The sequence below is a fragment of the Garra rufa genome, chromosome 19 (genome assembly GCF_049309525.1).
Source record: "Garra rufa chromosome 19, GarRuf1.0, whole genome shotgun sequence".
Taxonomy (NCBI): Eukaryota; Metazoa; Chordata; class Actinopteri; order Cypriniformes; family Cyprinidae; genus Garra; species Garra rufa.
This window is the reverse complement of record NC_133379.1, coordinates 39,526,919-39,549,419: the sequence shown is the minus strand read 5'-3', so window position 1 is coordinate 39,549,419 and position 22,501 is coordinate 39,526,919. Positions and strand designations below refer to the sequence as shown.

The window sequence follows — 22,501 nt, the reverse complement described above, 5'->3', positions numbered from 1 at the left end:
AACTAAATAAATAAATAAATAAATTCTAAATAATCCTGTATATATTAATAAAATAATCCTATGTATAAAAGGAAATGCCATTTTTGTCACTTTGGCAGAATCTGCATGAGGAAAATATGTGTAATGAATGAATGCACCTACAATGCTGTTTCCAATCAAAATATCGAAAGATTCTTAAAATAAAACGCATTTTCTACATAAAAAACAATGATATAAGGTATTTCGTCGTTTAAGTATATTTTTCTTATTTTTCAAATTATCTGCCAATGGGAAAAATAAAAATAAACTTGTTTCCATTATGCATTAAGATTATTTTTTCCTGTTTTTAAGTAAAATGTACTAAATTTACATTCCAAAACACTCACTAAGAAAAGCATTTTTTCAGCATAAATAAGTGAGGTATTTAAACATCACTTACACTTTAAAAAGAGGGGAGGAGACCGAAAGAAACTCTGGGTTTACAGAAGAAAACCTGCTCCTGACCAGGTTAGGTTCACAGAGTAAGTTACTGTACCAAGGTGACTTTGAGCACAAGTTACCTCTCTTTTAGAAACAGGCTTGACTTACCCTGCTTTCTCTGGTTTGTCAAACCTCCCATTCTGAAACGGAAAACCCAGAGTTTCCCTCATTTCAGGGTTGACATACTCAGAGTTTTCATTTAACCTCCTTTCTGAAACGGGCCCCAGGAACAGGGTTGGAAATCCCTGGTTTAGAGAGTAACCCGAAGGTTGCGGATTTGAGCCTCAGGTCGGGATATTATATATATATATATATATATATATATATAATATATATATATATATATATATATATATATATATATATATATATATATATATTACCTGTGTCCACGATGAAGACTGTAGTAAATGAATTTCAATATTTAATCAAACAATTGTTTGAATAAATATCTTAGCCTTATTGTTAGGAGTTTGTGTGTTATTCTGCCCTCTGGTGTTCCTTCTGGGTATTTGCTTGCTTTTCAGATGGGTGTTGCTCCAGATAACTCACCGGACGCGGCGGTTGGTTTGTCTCCACAACCAACCAGAATAAAAGGACCACCCCAAACACCTTCCAGAGGCCTTTTGGTGCCACCGCGTGCTTGCGTCTCTGCCTTTTAATTCGCTATTCGTATCTTGCCAGAGAGAAAGTGTTCGTCTACTGCTATAGATATGAATTTGTATATCTATATTACCTTTTGTAAATATTGTGGTGATTCGCACTGTTAACGTATTAAGGGCTGTAGGAGGTTTGACGCCATTTCTTTTGTTGTACATATTTTGCACTCTGTTTTTTTTTTTTATTATTATTATTAGGGAGTTAGGGAAGGAGTGTGTATTTCATTTTCTTCTCTTTCGATTTAGGAATTTAGTTCATCTAACACGAAGGTGACTTTATTATTTTGACCTTGTCCACCTCTGAAGTTGGAATTTGTTTCCTTTTGCCCTGCAATAAGAGTAAATACGTTTTCCTAATCTCTTTGGTAGTGAGACTCATTTTACTTTCTTTTAGTTACGACACAGATCCCTAGACGGTCGTAACTGATTTTAATTCTCTGCTACCCTAACAACCATTAAAAAGTTTGGCTATTTCCAAAACGTTGATGCTGAACTAAATACTTTTTTTCTTCTTATTATTACTCTGTTTATCTAATCAGGTGATGAGTGTTTCAACCAGTATAACTAAAAGTGTTTACAAAAAACATTGCCTACTGTCTACAGACTGGAATGACCAGACACAGACTGAAATGACCAGAAATGAGGTAAACTCAAACAGGTTGGTTTATTAGATGTTTTAGCAGAAACACAGTTGATAAACAGGTAATGACAAATATTGAGGTCTTAAATGTTGAGAATAAACATTTATGGATACATATAATCATAGACTTTGTCTTTTAGATTTGGTTGAGCGCACACACAAGGGAAACAAGCTGAGACAGGATACTTAGAAGACAGCTTGGAATACTTGAGATCGATTTGAAGTAGCAATTGTGGTAAAAAGTAACATCAAACAGGAAAGCAGCATGTATGAGATTTGTTGCATCAAACGACTGAGGTGCTTTACTTACTTATAGTGCTGCTGATGAAGGTTGATCAGCTTCAGGTGTGTGTTGTTAATTGCCTGGTAGAATGATGAGCCTGGCACAATCGTCACAACCATCCTAATTTTAGTCTAGTATTTACTTCAGTATTTTTGCTAACTGGTGAATTGACCATGGTAGTTGATTTATCTCTGTTCTGTGATGTTATTTGAATGAAGCAGCAGCCGCAACCTGTCACATACACAACATTAAAAAACATCAAAACAACACACATTGTTTAAATTGCATGATTTATTTTAATGTAATTAATCAGATCATTTTAAATTTACGTTTTAAAAATGTAAATAGAAGTTTGTTTGTTTGTTTGTTTTTAACCCCAAATATTAAGTGTTGCATTATTGTTGAACAAAAAGTTAATTACACTCTGGCTTGTGCTATAGATGCTGTGCATTAAAAATATTTGAAATTAATTGTTTTGTCCTTTACATTTCTTCATTTGTTTTATATGGAAATATACAGTATGTCTGTTATTTGGTTAAACTTGCTAGTGTATCTTATAAATGTATAATTATTTTATGACCCTCTGTCATTTTGTGCATCAATCAAAATGTCAATAACATAATTCTTACATTTAGGTGCGCTTGTCTCCTGTTTCATCTGTCTACTATCCAGTTCCATCGCTCTTCTATCCAGCTCCATTGCTCTCTCTTGTGACTGTATGACAGATTTTACATTTTGATTCATTCATTCAATTACAAAAGCATGTTCTGTATGTGACTTGTGATGATGAACACTAATCATTGTCATCCTGTCATCTCTCTAGCTTTTGAAACATACATCTTCATTTGTATAAATCATGCAAAACCTGAATAAGTAAAATATTTTATACTTTATAAGCAGCTTTATAAGTTTCTAAGCAGCAATAGCTTTGTCAAACATTTAAATTAAAAATATTTATGACTTACACTTCCTCCCCCCATTATCTTCTTGAGGCCCCGATCTGTAAATGTAAGCCAAATTATCATCGACACTCATAAGGGTTGCTGTAAAACGCATTTAAAGGAAGCATTAACGTGAACCTTTGAGAATCCTAATATGAGTCCTTTATGCTTTTGTAAAACCGTTAGTTCCCTTGTTGTTACTGTACTGGTCATATCATATATTACAAGAAGAAGAACAAAGCACACCAGGTCATTTGGAGATTTTCATTTTTGTAAAAAACGGTCACTGTCTGAAAAAGAGCAGCATTAAAATTTAAAGACAATTTATAGTGTGTACACGATGACAAATTTTCATTCTTGAGTTCAAATGGAAGTCACTTTTTAAGAAGAAACTAGAAAAAAACTCACCTCAGGACAATCATATGTTAAAAAGGTGAAAAACCCTCCTGTAATGTGGCTGAATTACAACAATTCTGCTAAGATGAGTGGGTCAAAATTCCTAAATGAATTTAAATTAAATGATTATTAATTCATTCAAATGAATTAAACACTTTTAAATAGACTGCAGCATTAGATATTTTGTCTCAGTTTATTTTGCTTAGTTTAGAATTGCGAGGAAATCGTGATCTCTATTTGATCTTCAAAAAACTAAAACTAAAACTGAAACTAAACTATATAAAAACTAAACAGAAATGTGTTCACAAAATAAAAACGAAACTACAACTAACAAAATTGTTAATGAAACTAATAAAAACTAAACTAAATTTTATTGCAAATTTGAAAACTTTATCAAATTAACCTTGTTGTCGCATGTTGTCGCACCAAATCTGTACATGTTTACAAGGGCGTAAATTTCATCTAAAATAAACATAAAATTTCTCAAGAGCAATTTTTGAAAGGGACACAAATAATACAGCTAAAATTGTACTTGTAAGGATAGATAAAAAAAGCCTTGACAGCTTAAGTTATTTACAACTACTGAAGAACTTTGCCCTTTCCCACAGGACTCGTGTGTACTGTATTTGTAAACAGGCAGTTGACTAAAACACTTTGAGGCAATTAAGGGAGGGGGGACTCAAAACATTTCTGCTACTTAAAAGCGCTTTTCAAGTTTATATTGTACTTATACTTTAAGTATATGTTCGTTACATTATTCACAATACACAGAGTTGTTGTAAGAGTTGTAATGATATTTTTTAGGGGGGGGGGGGGGGGTGCAACCCTCAGATAGGGCGTGCTGCGAACAAACCCTCGACAAGAGTAAAAAAAAAAAAACAATACAAATCAAAATTCTTAATCGAAAGTGAAAGCAAAAACTTTTCTTGCCTGTTAAGATGCAGGATCCTTAGCAGCAGTCTGGATCTATAAAGTGTCGCCTAATGTTTATCCTATTTTAACTACAGGATATTCAGTGTAAGCAAATGTGTTAATGCAATGCCTATCAATCTCTCTCTCGGTGTACGTCCACTTTCGCTTTACAATGATATGTGACCACCGTTGTGCTAACTTTCTTTTGCCCGGCGCGTGGACGCGCATGACCTCACATGAACTGTTTGAACAGTATGTGAACACTGAGAAAGGTCCTGCGTGATCGAAAACCTTTGTTGATTTTAATATGCACCGAGTATTTTTTTTTTTTTTTCTATGAATAAAGAAGATTGCTAGTATCTGGGGATTTTTTTTTTTTTTTGCACTTTAATGGGCTTTATCATATGTTTGTGATCCCCTTACATTTTCATTAATTTTTTATGAAGTTACATCCATGTTTACGTATATAGCCTACAGCATAGAATTTTTTATATTATGTTCAACATGACGATAGAATATTTGCTGATTTAATACATTACTACTCAGTTCCACTAGATGATGCTATTAGACCCTAAACAATACCTGATCTCCCAGGCTCTATGAATGTGTAGACGCTTTTATTACAAGTATATATACATTTCACTCTTTACTCTGACTACAAAATAATCAACCTACAGTTACATCATTGAAAGGAAAGAAACAAAGGGCTACTCATTGTAAGATTGTATAATAACACACTACTTGCAGCTTTCAAAAACTATTTAATATTGATATTGTCATTTTAAGAAATACTACATGTACTGAACTACTGTAGCTCAAAATGTAACTGTGTATTGCAATTAGACAAATATATAAAAAAAGTGTGTTAGACTTCTTAAAGAAAAAGATAAAAAAAAAACATTTTATGCTAACAGAAACTGAATGAAGAAATTACAAAATAAACATTTGTAATTCTTCATTCCTTGTCATCTCAACACAGTATTGCTATTCATTAATGCTGCTAAACATCTAAAATGCTTTAATCTAATGAACAACATTATGCATAAAAATAAATTTCATGTTCACCAGTTTGTGGTTCCATGTGTTTATTAGTGATAAAATGGTGTACAGATGCAGCCTGAATTGGAAAAATAACCACCACCATGTCAATTCCTGTAATCAGTTCACAAGTTTACTATTATCGCAAAATGTTCAGCCCAGTCATTGCAAACAGCAACTTTTATTTAAGCTATATTAATATATAGATTATCTGTGTCCACATGAAGGACTGTGTTTGAATAAGTACCTCAGTCTTACTCTGATCCTAATTTTCTGCTACCCTAACAAGTCAAAACTATTGAAGTTGGCCTACAAAATATTTTATTTTCAAAAATTTGCTGCTGATCTAAACTTCACTCTTAGTTTATCTAGTCAGATGAAGCAATTTTTAACCAGTATAACTAAAAGTGTTTACAAATAACATTGCCGGTGTCACATACGGACACAGAATAAAATGACAACAAAACAAGGTAATCTTAAACAGGCTGGTTTATTAATTGTTTTGTCAGAAACACAATTGATAAACAGGTAATGAGAAATATTGAGATCTTAGATTTTGAGATTAAACATTTATGGATACATATTATAGACTTTGTCTTTTAGATTTGGTTGAGCACACACACAAGGGAAACCAGCTGAGACAGGATACTTAGAAGACAGCCTAGAATACTTGAGATCAATTTGAAGTAGCAATTGTGGTAAAAGGGAACATCAAGCAGAAAAGCAGCATGTAAGAGGTTTGTTGCATCGAACAAAAGCATACAGTGACTGAGGTGCTTTACTGCTGATGAAGGTTGATCAGCTTCAGGTGTGTGTTGTCAAGTGCCAGGGAGAATTATGAGCCTGGCACAATCATCACACCTACCCTGTATTTAGTCTAGAGTTTACTTTGGTGTCCTATCTAACTGAATAATACATGGTAGTTGGTTTCTCCCTGGTTCTGTGATGTCATTTGAAGGAAGCAGCAGCCGCAACCTGTCACACACAACATTAAAGAGCATCAAAAAACACTTGTTTGAATTGCATGATAAATTTGACATGCATTTGATGTAAATAACATATCTGTAAATTCATAAAAACAGTTATATGTTTTTCCTCTATATTTCTAACTCTGTATTATATTGCATTAATTAATTTCTGTTTTTCTTATGTCTGTACTTTCTTCTGCACTGGAAGTTCCTGTCAGCAGTACAAATTCCCTTTGTATGTAGGCCTAAACATTAGCAATACAGCTTTTTCTGATTTCTGGCATGTTTTATCAAAAATGGCATTTTTGAAAAAATAAAAACAGTGGCCTTTTGCCTTTTTAGAAATTGCCTAATTCTATAAGGCAAAAGGATGTCTGTTTGTTTTTTCTTTTTATTTATTTTAATTTAATTAATCTGATTGTTTTTAATTTACTTTTTTTTTTTAATATTCATTTTTACTCAGAGAATGGCAGTTACCCCTTCAGTCGAATCACTTCGACGTTACATTGGGATCTTGCTTGAGAGACCGATCATCTCTGAGCCTTATTAAAAAGGCCAATTGAAAATTGGCGAGTGGACGTGCGCGCCGGCCACGCCCCCGTACATACGGGTATATAAGATGGCGGCGCGCACCACTCAGTCAGACTTTTGCTTTCAGAGCCGATGTGTCGAGCCTCTAAACAGCTGATAAGACTTCAAGAAGAGTTCTTCAGAGTTCATGCTTCCTCCTGCTGGTGCGCTACCAAAACTAAAAGAGTGTTTCACAGAAAGAGCATTGTTTGGCAGCCACCAGCGTGATCCTGCGGGCGGCCGTTTTCACGGCCATATAAAGCCTTTGCATTTCCAGCGAGCAGCCCCGCCGAGTGCACGGTTGCCCCGCGGCGCCTCCCTGGGCAACCAGGATCACAAAAGAGCAATTTCTAGCGGCCGTTTCAGACGTTCTTTTCAGAATGTCTTTTCGGCCGTTCGTTTCTGGGTGTGGTAGTTTCCTCTCCTCAGCAGACGGACGTGAGCGCTGCCTCACGTGTTTAGGCTGGCGTGGCGCTCACGGATGGTTCATGCGGTGAAAGCATGACCATGGTCACGCTGAAGTCCTGCCGCTCGTTCGCGAGCTGGCTCCCCCCGCCTCCCTCCCGCGGTCAGCTGTTGAGCCGCCAATGCGCTTCGGCCACTGCGGTGAGGCCCGGGGGGGGGGACATTCAAATTATGGTAGAGAACGTTCCGCCGGCCCGAAAAGCCCTGTGGACTTCTCTGTCTCAGCGTGGTCCCGTTGAGTTTCCGCAGCAGTACGCTTCCCCGCCTGGCGGGCCGAGCGTCTCCTTCGGTGCTCTTGCAGAGGATGAGATGTCTGTCACAACATCAGAGGGAGAGTCAGACGGTGACACATCTCTTCCCGTGGCACAGCGCCCACGCCCCTCCGGAGGTTGATGTCGAACTGTCGGCTATGCTTCTCCGGACAGCCGGGGGGGATCGGTTTGGAGGTTCCCCAGGGGCCTCCGGCCGGTCCTTCTGGGCTGGACGACTGGTTCCTGGGGGGGGGGGCACCGGCGGCAGCGCCGCGCTCCCCCCCCGGTCCGGTTCTGACCGGACATGCATGAGGAGCTGACGAAATCGATGGCGCGCTCCCGATTCATTTGAAGCGCACTCCAGCTCCTCTCCCCTCGCCACTCTCGATGGCGGGGCAGCCAATGGGTACGTGGCGATCCCCCAGGTCGGGCGCGCCGTCGCGGTGCACCTTTGCACGCGGGGCGTGGCCGCCTGGTGGGGCCCTCCGCGTCTCCCTTCCAGGGCGTGTGAATTTTCTTCCGCCCTCATCGGCTGGGCCTTCCGCGCCGCCCGACACGCTACCACCGCCCTGCATGCCATGGCAACACTGCAAGTGTACCAGGCGCAGGCACTTAAAGGCCTGCACGAGAGTGGTCCTGACCAGGGGGTATTTGAAGAACTCCGCTGACTCCGCCCTTCGGGCCACTGAAGTCGCGGCGCGTCCCCTTGGTTAGGTGATGTCCACCTGCGTGGTCCAGGAACGCCACCTATGGCTGACTCTGGCCCAGATGGCGGAGGCCGACAAAGTTCGCTTTCTCGACTCTCCCATCTCCCAGAGCGGCCTATCTGGCGACACCGTGAAGGGTTTTGCTCAGCGGCGTCGAACGTATCGCTGGCCCCAAAAAGCCTGCGATCCTCCGCCCATCAGCATACCCCGTCGAGATGCCAGAGCAGTACGTCTCCCCGTCATTTGGGCTGGGCGTCTCCTTGGCGCTCGAACGGTAGACGGAGGCCATCTAACATATCCTGCCCCGCCGCGAAGTTACCATTCTGCCGCCTGGGCCCCGCCTCCGCCTGCCCGTCGCCGAGGGCCTCCCCCCGCAGCTCCGTCCCCTGCTGAGCCACACGATCCAGGCTCGCAGCCGACGTTGAGCTGCCTGTGGGAGAGAGACGCCGCTCACCTCTCAGGGTCCTGCGAGGGAAGACCCTCGCAGGCGAGCTTCGAAGCGTCCCTGATGCGAGCACCCCGGAGGTGGAGAGAGCTACTCTGTCGGCACTCCCGCTGCAAGCAGGACTTAGCCGTTCATTTGAAATCAGTAGAAAGACCCGACTTCTCACCTCCGGGGCCCCGGCCCCGAGTTTCCTTCCTGAGCAGCACTTCCACTCCTCGGAACCAGACTCGGGACCGGATGTCGCCAGCGCGGAAACCAGGGAAGAAGGTAAGCACTGCTTAGTGCAGTTAGACACTTCTCCAGGACGTTCATCCTTCTGGGTTTTGTCTCCTTCCCTGTTTTTCCCTAGGCTGCCCCACACGGTCACGTCGGTCAACGTTCCCTTGATACCACTACACTGGTTGATACGGACGGTACGGCCCGGCTCCAGGCGTCCGCCCAGACTCAGAGGTACCCCTTATATTCTTATTCGGCAGGCGTGCCTCTGTTCTGCCTGCGGAGGTCGCGTTCCTACTGGCGAAAGACGCGATCCAGCCTGTCCCTCCAGCCGGGACAAGGTCGGGATTTGACAAGAGTCCCGACTTCACGTGTCCAGTTAGAGTGGTGGGTCAACCTCCGCCCTGGATGGAGCTCTGTTCCGATCCCTTGTCAGGCTGTCGGCACACATGCTCACGACGACGCACATACAGCTATGTTTCCGTCTCCAGGGCTGGGTCGCAGCCATCTGCCTGAAGGGCACCCGCTGTCGCGCCTCGATCTTTCCCCGGCGCACACCCCTTCTGCGGTCTGCCCCGGGGATCGAGCACTTCAGCGCGAGGTGCTTCCATTTGGCCAGTCCCCCTCCTTCCTGCCTTCTTTAGGCCATGGGAGCTCCCCTGTCCCCTCTTCGGCAGACAGGAATTCGCGTTTTCAACCGTCTCTTCGACTGGTGCCTTACCAGCCCACTCGGGAGTTCCGTTGTGCGAATACAGGGACCTGGTGCTTCGGCACCCCCGCCATCTGGTCCTTCAGGCTAACCGAGGGAATCCTTTTCCTCGGTCGGGAGCCCGACTCGGTCCACAAGACGGCCCGCCTTGCTACCAAGAGCGCGCAGTCAGTGCTGTAGTCCCTGAGTTAATCAGGCACAATACAGCGGTCCCTCTCAAAAACCAGAGGCTCCTGGGGCACATGACAGCTCGAGCCGCTTAAAAGCCGCTAAGCTTGTTTCATGTGAGACCGCTTCAGCGTGATCGAGTCCCATGATGGGCATGGCATCTCGGCTCACTCCGGACTGGCGTTTTCCCGCAGTATTGCTGACAAGCTAGCCCGTGGCTTACCACGGGTTGGGTTGCCATGTACGACAGAGGCTTACAACCTCCCCATCTGCTCCCATGGAGTCCGACGTGGCAGATTTTGCTACTTGCCATTCACTCGAAGCAGGTAAACTCAACCGTGCAGCCTGTCGGCTCTCACGGCAGTCCACCCACCTGCAGAATGGCGACTCCACCCCGTGACACAGCTAGTTTGGAGTATTTCGGTAGGCCAGCCACATCCGCTCGTATTCCGATTCCTCCCATTGCCAGCTGCCTCTTTCAGAGTAACACTGGCACACAGCTGACCTCCGGGGCCCGAGTACGCCCTTCCCCAGCAAGCCTACTTGCACAGACACTGTGCAAGTCCAGGGAGGGCGAGGAGTAAGTCTGTCGGTTGCGCTACAAGAATGGCCCACCCGGACTTAGGTCTTAGTAACCATCCCCTCGCGGCAGTCCCTCCCTGTAAGGGCACGGATTGACTCCATAGACTTTTCCGGCCTCCCAGGCCGTGATAGAAACTATCTCTCGGTACCTAGCTTCCTTAACTAGGCTGGCTTACGCACTGAGATGAGGTCTATTTGCTGGCATTCCTCTCGCTGAGAGGACCCACAGAGATACACGATTGCAGTAATGCTTCCTTTCCTGCAGGAGAGTTGGAGCGCAGGCTGTCCCCTCGACTCTCCGAATATATGCCGCCGCTTAGCCGCATATCACATGCAGTAGATGGAACAAGTAGGTAAGCATCCACTGGTCGTGAGGCTCCACAGAGGTGCCCAGACAGCACCTCATACCCTCTTGGGACCCCCCCGTCGCCCCCAGGGCCACGAGGTGCTCCATTTTCAGCCACTGGCCTCAGTCGAGCTAGAATTCCTGTCATTTAAACAGCGCTCCTGATTGCCCTGGCTTCCATCAAGAGGGCAGGAGACCTACAAGCTTTCTCTGTAAGGAAGCTTCCCAGTCACCTTTTCAGGCCGCAGGGCGCTCCTTTGGAGCCTCGGGCCTCAGTCGAGCGAGAATTTCTGTCATTAAGACAGCGCTCCTGACTGCCCTGGCTCCTATTAAGAGGGACGGAGACCTACAAGCTTTCCTTGCCAGCAAAGCGTGTCGAGAAATTCAGGCCCGGCGCTCTCACGTTACAACCTGAGACCCCGGCCCGGTTATTGTGCCCAAGGTTCCCACCACGCCTTTTTGCAATCAGGTGGCGAACCTGCAAGCTCTGCCCTGGAGGAGGCAGAACCAGCCTTGCGATGTTGTGTCTATGTGAAAATGAAATCACTCGGCACTTCAGGCGCACCCAGCAGCTTATCTGCTTCGGGGTTCAGCAGAAAGGGAATGCTGTCCCCAAACTGAGGTGGCTCATTGGGTGGTAGATGCCATCTCCCTGTCTTATCTATATCAGGGAGAGCCATGCCCCTTAGGTGTTCATGCCCACTCCACTAAGAGTGTTGCTTCATCCTATGCGTTGGCTCATGGCGCCTCACTAGCAGATATCTGAGAGCTGCGGGCTGGGCGACACCTAATACCTTCGCTAGGTTCTACAACCTCCGCGCAGAGGCCGTGTCCTCCCGTGTCTTAACATAAGACTTCAGGCGAGCGGGAGGACGGCTGGTGTCGGCTTGCTGCGCCATTCCCACGTGGATCCGTGCGCTATCTCCCAGAATGTTCCCTCCGGTGAACCCTGGGCCCTCCATGCCCCGCAGTCAGGGCTAGATGCAGAGTAGTCCTTGACTGTGATCCTGCCTGGGTCTCCTTCGCCCCGCAGGTTGTGGCTATACTTTCCAATATATTCCAGCGGAGGAGACCGCTGTTTCCCTCGTGTATCCCTAAGAAGCTTTATGGATATATTGAATTATTCCCACTTCCACATGTACAAATTCCATGTGCTCCGCCCCCCAACCCATGCTTCAGTACAACTGGCATCCCTGTAGGCCCCCCTTATGGGGCCTCAGGGCGTTGGGAAGGTTACGTTCAATGACCGCCTGCGGACACGTCTGGGAAGACCTGCCGGCACGTGGCGTTGTGCGTAACGCGGCGTCAGGGTCGTGGCCTTTTCCATGGGTCTAAGTTCCCAATGTAACGTCGAAGTGATTCGACTGAAGGGGTAACGTCTAGGTTACGAAGGTAACCCTCGTTCCCCGATGGAGGGAACAGAGACGTTACATTCCCCTGCCACGCCCCTGGCGTCGCGCTGACGCTGGGCTCTCCCGGCTCTTCAGCAAAAGCCTGACTGAGTGGTGCCAATTTTCAATTGGCCTTTTTAATAAGGCTCAGAGATGATCGGTCTCTCAAGCAAGATCCCAATGTAACGTCTCCGTTCCCTCCTTCGGGGAACGAGGGTTACCTTCGTAACCTAGACGTTTTTTTAACAACAAATATTAAGTGTTGCACTATATTGTTGAACAAAAAGTTAATTACACTCTGGCTTTTGCTATAGATGCTGCGGATTAAAAATGCTCTTTACATTTCTTCATTTGTTTTTATATGTTAATATATGTCTATTATTTGGTAGTGTATCTTATAAATGTATAATTATTTTATGACCCTCTGTCTTTATGTGCATCAATCACATAATGTGCAAGCAAAATATCAATCAATAACATAATTCTTACATTTAGGAGCACTTGTCTCCTGTGTCATCTGTCTTCTATCCAGTTCCATCGCTCTTCTATCCAGCTCCATTGCTCTTCTATCCAGCACCATCGCTCTCTCTTGTGACTGTAAGACAGATTACATTTCTCATGGACTCTTTTACATTTACGTTTATTTATAAAAGCATGTTTTTATCCACTGTATGTGACTTATAGTGAATGCTAATCATTGTCATCCTGTCATCTCTCTAACTTTTGAAACATACATCTTTGTTTGTAGAAATCATGCAAAACCTGAAGGATAAATAAAATATTCTATACTTTATAAGCAGCTTTATAAGCTTATGAGCAGCATTAGTATAAGACATTCAAATTAAACATATATATGACTTACACTTCCTCCTCCCATTATCTTTTGTGATTGCCCGATCTGTAAATGTACAGCCAAATTATTACAAACACTATAAATTGAAGAAAGCATAAACATGAACTTTCAAGAATCACAATATGAGTCCTTTATGCTTTTGTGAAACCCTTGTTATATAACTGGTCATATTTCAAGAACAACAAAGGACACCAGGGCATTTGGAAATTTTCAGTTCTGTCAAATAACAACACATAAGCAAGGTTGTATTGCTTGGACACTGAATTTTAGTGATTTCATGAATCTGCTTATTAATTCCATTGAGGTTTAACAAAAAAGTCAAACATAGCCTATCAAATATATTTATTCTGTGGCTTTTTGCAAAACATTTCAATACCGTGATCAATAATCAGCAGCCTGCCTACGCAAGGAACTCATGCCTATGGTTTTAATAAAAAAATTAAAAATAAAAAAAACACAAGGAAACTATATTTCAAACATTATTTTATAGGAACAGTCAGCAATAACACAAATAATCTGAACAAATTGTAATCAAATGTAGTCCTTACTCAAATTCCAAAATATATTTAGCCAGGTGATTTTCTTAGTTTCTTTTTCTAATATTAGTGACATAACACGCCAATGTCACTTTAGACTAAAATATTCTTTCTATCTCAGCTGTTTATGTTCACAAAGAAACAAATAATTCTGCTTACCTGCTTAACTGTGCTTTTAACAACAAAAATGGTTATTTAAAAAAAAAAAAAAACAGTCAAACAATTGACTGCCCTTGCGTAGCTTCCTTTAGTTATGTGCCCATAACAGACGTACCTAGACAAAACAAAACTTGCACACACATTGAACTTGTTATATTTAATGTTTGACTTTGAACTGTAAAAAAAAAATCTCGTAAAAAAACCGGTCAAATGACTGGTGAATGACTGGTGAATAGCTGCCAGTCATTTGACCGTTTTTTTTACGGGACCTCTTTTACAGTGTAAAACCCTTATTTTACAGACTTTCCCCTTTTTTAGTTACAATATTTTACTTTAACTTTATGGTTTTTGTTTGGCAGACGTAGCTGCCAGTCGTTTGACCATTTTTTTACAGTGTAAAACCCTTTGACAAATTTTACCTAGATTTTTACAATGAAAGCACTAAATGTTCTACAGAGAAACAATGTTATTTGACAAATCATTACAATAAAAAACCTTCAATAAAGTGTCAAAGCATGCTCAAGGTGGAAAATTAACAGTTTTATTTAAAAGACAAAAAACAGTCTGCAATACAAACTCTGTGCAAATGCCATATAAAATTAACATTTTACATTTCAGCAATTTTTTAAGAAATACAGCACAATTACATTAAAAGAACATGGGACAGTTTCATCAAAACATTTAATTAAATATATGTTTAACTTAAAACTATTAGAAAATATTTCCTGATAATTCCACATGTAATCCAAGATGTTCAAATCTTACTTTCTTGAAGTCGAAAAGAAATTAAAGTTTTTGAGGAAAAGATTTCAGGATTTTTCTCCATATAGTGGACTTCAGTGGGATTAAGGTCAAGGATGAAGGTTTCAAAATTTCAATACAGCTTTCAAAGGGCTTTACAAGTTCCCAGTGACCCTTATTCGTTGGATGTGATGATGTAAAGCCCTTTGAAGCTGCATTGACAATTTTTTGTTAATTAATTTTGGACCTTCAGCCCGTTGGCTCCCATGGAAATATGGAGAAAAATCCTGGAATGTTTTCATCAAAAACCTTTTCAAGACAAACATGAGCATCTTGAATGACAGAGGGGTGAGTAAATTATCAGCAGGAAATATTTGTATCAGAATTGAACTAGTCCTTTAGAACTGAATAAATACAAAACCAGTACATCTACAAAATTGTCAAGATTAAAAATTATTAGTTTCAGATCAAAATTTAGATTATAGAATTTTTCATAACCAGTTATTCAGAGCTCCAAGGAGAAACTAAACTAAAAAAGCATTTCTATCTCATCCACATCAATTTAACTTAATCCTTGGGCTCCATATACAGTGGTGTCCAAAAATATTAGAACACTAGTATTTTTACCAGCTAAAAATGATTTTAATTCAGTTATGTCTATCTTTTGCTGTAGTGTTTCAATGGGTAATTTTATTTTTTATTTCTAAACATTAATTTTGCCATTTAATGTAATGATCCAGTAAGATTTTTGTTTGACAACAGCCAGTGCTCCAAACAGAGATCTGATCTTATCATCATCCATTCTGCACAGAATGACATGAAGAAACAGAACAAACTGAGACAGATAAAATCTAGAAGAACTGTGGCAACATTTCCAAGATACTTCAAGAGACTAGGGCTGGGTATCGTTCCAAAATGTTCGATACCGATACCGATACCGATACCCTGAATTCGATACCGGTTCCGAACGATACTTTTTTCGATACTTTTATTTTAAGAAATGTATTTTAACAAGATTACTTTTTCAGGATGTTTGTGACACTTTCACATCAGGCTTATCTCTAAGACCAATAAACAAAGGAACAAAAGCACAAAATGAACAAAGTGTAGTTAAGACAATATATCAGTGAATGTTTTTTTAATAAAGTTCAAACAGTTTTAACTCAATCAGATTTAAGTATTTGTGAGACTCACTGCTGCTTAAAGGTTTAGTTCACCCCAAAATTTAAATTCTGTCATTAATTATCTACAAATGAAGATATTTTGGATTTCTGATCCTCCCATAGATAAATCTTTGAATAAAGTTATTTTTGTTTACTTTGCACACAGAAGTATTCTCGCAGCTTCATATAATTATGATTGAACCACTTATATCACATTGACTTATTTTGACTATGTTTTTGGTTCCTTTCTGGGCATTGAAAATGCATATCCAGTAAATATAAGAGGATCAGAAAGATCTTGGATTAAATCCAAATGATCTTCATTTGTGTTCTGAAGATAAACAAAGGTCTTATGGGTTTGGAACAACATTAGGGTGAGTTATTAATGATTTTAGAATTTTCATTTTTTTGGTGAACTAACCTTTTAAGATCACCTGAAATCACTCAACAGTTCTTCTTCAGAAAAATGAGCATGTAGGACCGATATTGATTCTTCATGGTCGATTTTGATTGCCGATGTTTTACAAGCAAATGGGCTGATTCTGAAAGCCTTTTTAATATATTTAGTTTACACCTTAAGCAAGGGACAAGAATGAATGATAATATGAGTACATGAACAGTATGTTTTTATTTTCTCTATTATAGGTACAGCCATTTAAATTAGAGGCAACCACTGCATTTAGATTAAAATCTAAATAAATGACAAAATATATTATAAATAACAAAAAATAAACGACACAGTTCTTTCTTAGTCGTGTAGACAATAAATACAACCATAATCAAAATAGGCTACTCTTTCAAAATTCAAAGTGCAAACAGAGACCGAATCTTCAAGCATGATACAGAGCTATTAATAGACAACTAATTTATTAGCCCACATACTAATAACAGCTTCAATATTTTATGTAGCCTAATTTGCGCGCATTGGGGAGTCGTTCTCTAAACGTGGGGTATTAAAATAGCTTTAAATGCGTGTGCGCTTCTTACTTTTGGTTTCGTTTCAACGATCACGCGAAACTCGGCGGAGATGAGCGTGCATTCTACAATATACAAGAGATTACTTTAACAAAACCTTTTGAAAGAGGGAGGACACAAACGGGATTTTGAAAAGCGTGTCCTCAGTGAAAATTATGCCCCTGCGTGAGTGCAGCTCTGCCGCTGAGTTATCGTTTGATGTGAATGTATGTCACGTTGTACCTATACTGAGACTATATTGAGACTGAGGCGCCAGAATTGTATCCGACAGAATGTGTCTGGTGTTTTCTCATATTTGACGTGTTGCCAGTCTTGGACGCGATAACCTTTTTACAAATATTGCATCACACACTGTTGCCGTCAATATTGGCATAATGTAGCAATACTTTTGATCGCTTATACATCGTTTGCGTTAAATTTATGCTATGCTTTAAAGTATAGTGTACATTACAGCCTCACATTTGACAAGCTCTGGGCGAGTGGGCGTAACCGCCGTAAACTATTGATTTTCAAGGCAGTCTCGCCACAGCTAATCACCAGCATTTGATCCGGGCACGTTAAAGATACCGCACGTTTTCTAGCTCACTGACGTTGACAAGATTATATCCTTGGGTATCGAAATTTGGTACCGAACGAAAATGATTTTTTCGATACTCGATAGTATCGAGACAATTCGGTCTGTGCTTAAAAAGTATCGAACTCGATACCCAGCCCTACAAGAGACCCACCTGCAAACCTGAAAAACTATCTAAACTAAAGTGCACCTAGTGCAAAAGCTGCTTTAAACACAAGATGATGGTCAAAAGAAGTTAATTGATAAAGAAAACATAACAATTTTGACATTTATGATATTTTATCAACATTCTCATTTTACAGAATTTGTACACAAGTGCTTAAAACTTTTAACAGTACTGCTTTGCTGGTAGGTTTCTTTAAGCATCTTGGAGATGTTGCCACAGTTCTTCTGGATTTAGATGATGAGATTAGACCTCTGTGTGAAGCACTGTCTGTTTTCATACTCCTTGTGTCACTGATTATTATAATTAATGGCAAAATGAACGCTTGGAAATGTAAACTGATATTTCATACTGACACACTACAGCAAATGATAGAAATAACTAAGTTTAAACTATTAGTTAAGGTAGTTAAAATACTAGTGTTCTAGTACTAGTACTAGAACTAGTACTAATCACTAAATCACTAGTACTACTACTAGTGTGTCTTAATGTTAAGAATGACATGATGCAGAATCTTAATGTTAGAAATGAATACTTACTTCCTCTGAAGATCATGTAGAAGATTTTCATTCCCAAAACTTCAGGATCATAAGGGGGAAACACACACACACAAGCAATCAATTACATTAAAATGTATTTGCTTGATAAAACACTTTCTACTTACTGACAGACATGGGCTTGCAAAAATGTACTCACCAGCTCCAAACCAAATCTGCACAGCTGATCCAAAATCCTGGTTTACATCTAGTATTCTTCTCCATGGAGTCCAATGATCATGCTTTCACTCAGGTCCTCTCTCTGTCAGATGAGTTCACAAAACAGTGTTCTCAGGTTACTCATTTTGAAGTTCTGTCACATTTTGTGAGTTTGATCTTAAAACTAGCATGGGTGCACGATATGACCATATTATTTCACAACACTAATATATTACAGAATAGTTATTTATTATATTGTATTTCATTCAACATACGATCAAAGTAGCAAAGTAACGTTACAAACAATAGGACTAATACAAAGGCAAGTACTTAAGTAAACTGTCTGTATTTGACTATTCAAGTGAGGTGCAGATTTCTTTCACTACATATATTCAGCAAGACATAAATATAATGTTACTGCCTAGCCGCAGCTAACAGTAGCCTATTAGCTCATACTAACAAAACACAGTAGCACACACTGGTAAGATATTAAGATATGTAATCGCGATTAGTATATCACTTCCGTAAACTGTCTCTTAATATAACTAGCGTTACGGTCTATAGAACTTTATATAATAGTAAAGGGTACTTACCTTTTGCAGTTTGCATGATCTTTAGCTGCTGGAAAAAGTCCATATTCGCGTTTGTTTGTTCTCAATCTTCATCCCACAACCAAAACTCGCTCAAAATATGAATTAAACAGTCAGACGTAAAATAATCCACGTGAAAGCCGTTGCTTGAGGAGCGACCGAAGCAGACTGTACAAGAAGCCGATCAGCAGCATATTCAAATTGGACCGGGAAACGGCTCCCTACTATTCATTGGCCAGAATAATTAACGGCAGCGATAATCAAACGCTCATTGGCTGTCGCCGGTACCGTCATAGTTTGCGACTTGCCGTGTTTCTATGGAAGGCCGTTTAGCATTAAATACTCTTTTCCTTACTAGTCATAATTCTGTTTTGACTAGTCATAATTCCAATTCCAGATATCTATCCTGCAATTTTGACTAGTCATAATTGCAATCAAGATATCTACAATGTTATTGTGACTAGTCATAATATGCATTGAAGATATCTACAATGTTAATTTGACTAGTCGTAATATCCATTAGAGATATCTCTAATGCTTTTATTCATATTGTTCCATTAACTTCCATTGGAAAATATTTTCAGATAACTACAAATGAGTTTTGACTAGTAGAAATTGTAATTAAAGATATCTATAAATGAATTTTCACTAGGCAGAACTGTAATTAGAGATATCTCTAATTACATTTTTACTAGTGACAATGAAATTAGAGATAGCCTATCTCTAATTGAGTTGCCACTAGTACAAATTATAATTCAAGATATCTCTAACTGTTTTTTTACTATCGCAAGCCGTTTTAGCATTTAAACCTTTGTTCAGACTATCCATAACTATATTTGCAGATATCTCTAATTGTATTTTGACGAGTGATAATTATAATTTGACTAGTCAGAATGACAATTAGAGATATCTGCAAATATAATTGCACTAGTAAGAAATCGGATTTAAGATATCTGTAAACATATTTTGACTAGTCAAAACTCAATTTAAGATATCTGTAATGGTGTTATAGATATCTTTAAACGACGCGTCATATATCCGCAAAGGTAATTAGAGATATCTCTAATTCCGTTTCGACTAGTCCCAAAATATATTTGAAGATATCTGCATTGTATTAGGTGCGTTCGACTTCATGCGGCGCCGCAAGAAATCGGCTGCCGCCTTACAAAACAATGCATTCTGGTAAGAGGTGCGTTCGACTTCATGCGGCGCCGCCAGAAATCGGCTGCCGCCTTACAAAACAATGCATTCTGGTAAGAACATTTGTCCGACTTTGATCGGCGCTGCAGCCGCCTTTCGATCACGTGTGCCATCAAAGTACCGTGAGAGCAAAACGAGAGCAGCCGCAGAGGTCAGGCGCTGCAGCTGCTTAAAACCGGCTGCGAAAGCCTTGATGACGACACACTTTATTCTCATTGGTCAGATTATGTGACGACAAGCACGACGTGTGCTGCGTGTTTTTTCTTAAAAAAGTTCCTGTATGTAATCAATCTTTATATCGAATATCTGATATTCAAACAAAACATTAATGATGAAAATGAAGATTAGGCGATATGGTAAACATATATTCTTATTGTTTAAGAGTTCAAATTAAAGTATACTGCTAAGAAAAATGTTTCAGCACACTACGGAAACCTATAAGTGTCCGACCTGACGGCCGTCTCTTTACTCCTCCCCCGACTGCAAGGGGCTGCTCTCGCCAGCCGGCGGCAGGCTAGTGTAGTGCATCTCGAACGCACCTAAGATCATTTGTCCGACTTTGATCGGCGCTGCAGCCGCCTTTCGATCACGTGTGCCATCAAAGTACCGTGAGAGCAAAACGAGAGCAGTCGCAGAGGTCAGGCGCTGCAGCTGCTTAAAATCGGCTGCGAAAGCCTTGATGACGACACACTTTATTCTCATTGGTCAGATTATGTGACGACAAGCACGACGTGTGCTGCGTGTTTTTTTCTTAAATAAGTTCCTGTATGGAATCCATCTTTATAACGAATATCTAATATTCAAACAAAACATTATTGATGAAAATGAAGATTAGGCGATATGGTAAATATATATTCTTATTGTATAAGAGTAAAGTTTGGGGGAAAAAAACTGGTCAACCAGAGGCCGTTTTTTTTTTAATGGATGCTGTGAGAGGCTTCACTACACTGAATAAACTGCTTATATTTGAAAAATGTCCTATAGCTAACTACAAAACCAAGATGCAAATAATAAACGTCATATTGCATTACATTAAAGTAACTCACATACTTGATATGATCAACAAAAAAAGCAAAACGATTGTATAGAATAAATGATAGGGAAACGTTTTTATTTTATTTATTTATCTTATGTAGTTTCATTTCTTCTTTATTCCTTTTTTTTTTTTGTATGTTTGGAATACAGTTTCATCCTCTATAAGTGTCCGACTTGACTGCCGTCTCTTTACTCCTCCCCCGACTGCAAGCGGCTGCTCTCGCCAGCCGGCGGCAGGCTAGTGTAGTGCATCTCGAACGTACCTTTTATGCCGAACGTCACATGACCAACCCCGGAAAACAGGTCTCATTGCTTCCGCTTGTCGGAGAACGTGTTAATAGCCGTAATAAATAATGGCGATATCGACGGACTTTTAAGGTAATCAGTTAAACAAGCCAGCTGTTTATTGTGGACGTTTCATTCGATATTTATATATAAATGTTAGTGAAAAGAATAAAAATTTAAAACGTTTATATATCAATCCACATATGTGATGGACATTGGTTATGATCATTTTTAGTGTCTACTTTGAATGAATCTTGAGTAAATCATGTTCATATTTAAAGAGGGATATGCAAAACGCGGGAACCGGAAGCAACGAGACCTGTTTAGCAGAAAACGGAAGCCTGTTGGGCATAACCCCTATTAAGATATCTATAAAATAATTTTGACTAGTCAGAATGTTAATTCTAGATATCTACATTCAAATTCTTCCTAGTCTATCGCAAGCCGTTTTATGGCAAGCCGTTTTAGCATTAAATACACTTTTCCTTACTAGTCATAATTCTGTTTTGACTAGTCATAATTCCAATTCCAGATATCTATCCTGCAATTTTGACTCGTCATAATTGCAATCAAGATATCTACAATGTTATTGTGACTAGTCGTAATATCCATTAGAGATATCTCTAATGCTTTTATGACTAGTCATATTGTTCCATTAACTTCCATTGGAAAATATTTTCAGATATCTACAAATGAGTTTTGACTAGTAGAAATTGTAATTAAAGATATCTATAAATGAATTTTCACTAGGCAGAACTTTAATTAGAGATATCTCTAATTACATTTTTACTAGTGACAATGAAATTAGAGATATCTCTAATTGAGTTGCCACTAGTACAAATTATAATTCAAGATATCTCTAACTGTTTTTTTACTAGTTGTAATTCAATTGGAGATATCTTTAATTCGTCATTTTAAAAGTCATTCCACAAATACATTTGTAGATATCTGTAAATAATTTACTACTAGTTGAATTACAGTTGTAGATATCTTGAATTGGATTTTTGACTAGGCAAAACTTGATTAGAGATATCTTGAATTGGAATTCTTCCTAGTCAAAACTTATTTAAAGATATCTGCAATTTAATTCTGGATATCTCAATCAGATTTTCGACTAGGAGGATCTTTCTTTGGAGATATCCGCATTCAGCTTTGTGACTAGGAAGAATTTGAATGTAGATATCTAGAATTAACATTCTGACTAGTCAAAATTACTTTATAGATATCTTAATTGTGTACTCAAACCACCCCTTTGCTAAGCCCCGCCTTAATCTTTAAGCAGTGTTGCCAGATCGGGTTGACGATTTCCAGCCCAAAAGCTCACCAAAATAATGTGATAGAATTGTATTGCCATGTCAAGGTTGATAAGGACCATTTTTATCTCTT

General features: G+C 40.0%; 1 long non-coding RNA gene across 1 annotated transcript; it reads right to left on the bottom strand.

The window, feature by feature from the left end:
- Nucleotides 1-5,799: 5,799 nt before the first annotated feature.
- Nucleotides 5,800-13,815, bottom strand: LOC141291876 (uncharacterized). The gene is made up of 4 exons (XR_012340400.1): nucleotides 13,695-13,815; nucleotides 13,009-13,044; nucleotides 12,636-12,741; nucleotides 5,800-6,303 (listed from the first exon to the last, which is right to left on the bottom strand). It is a non-coding gene; the product is annotated as an uncharacterized lncRNA (long non-coding RNA).
- Between the last annotated feature and the right edge of the window lie 8,686 nt (nucleotides 13,816-22,501).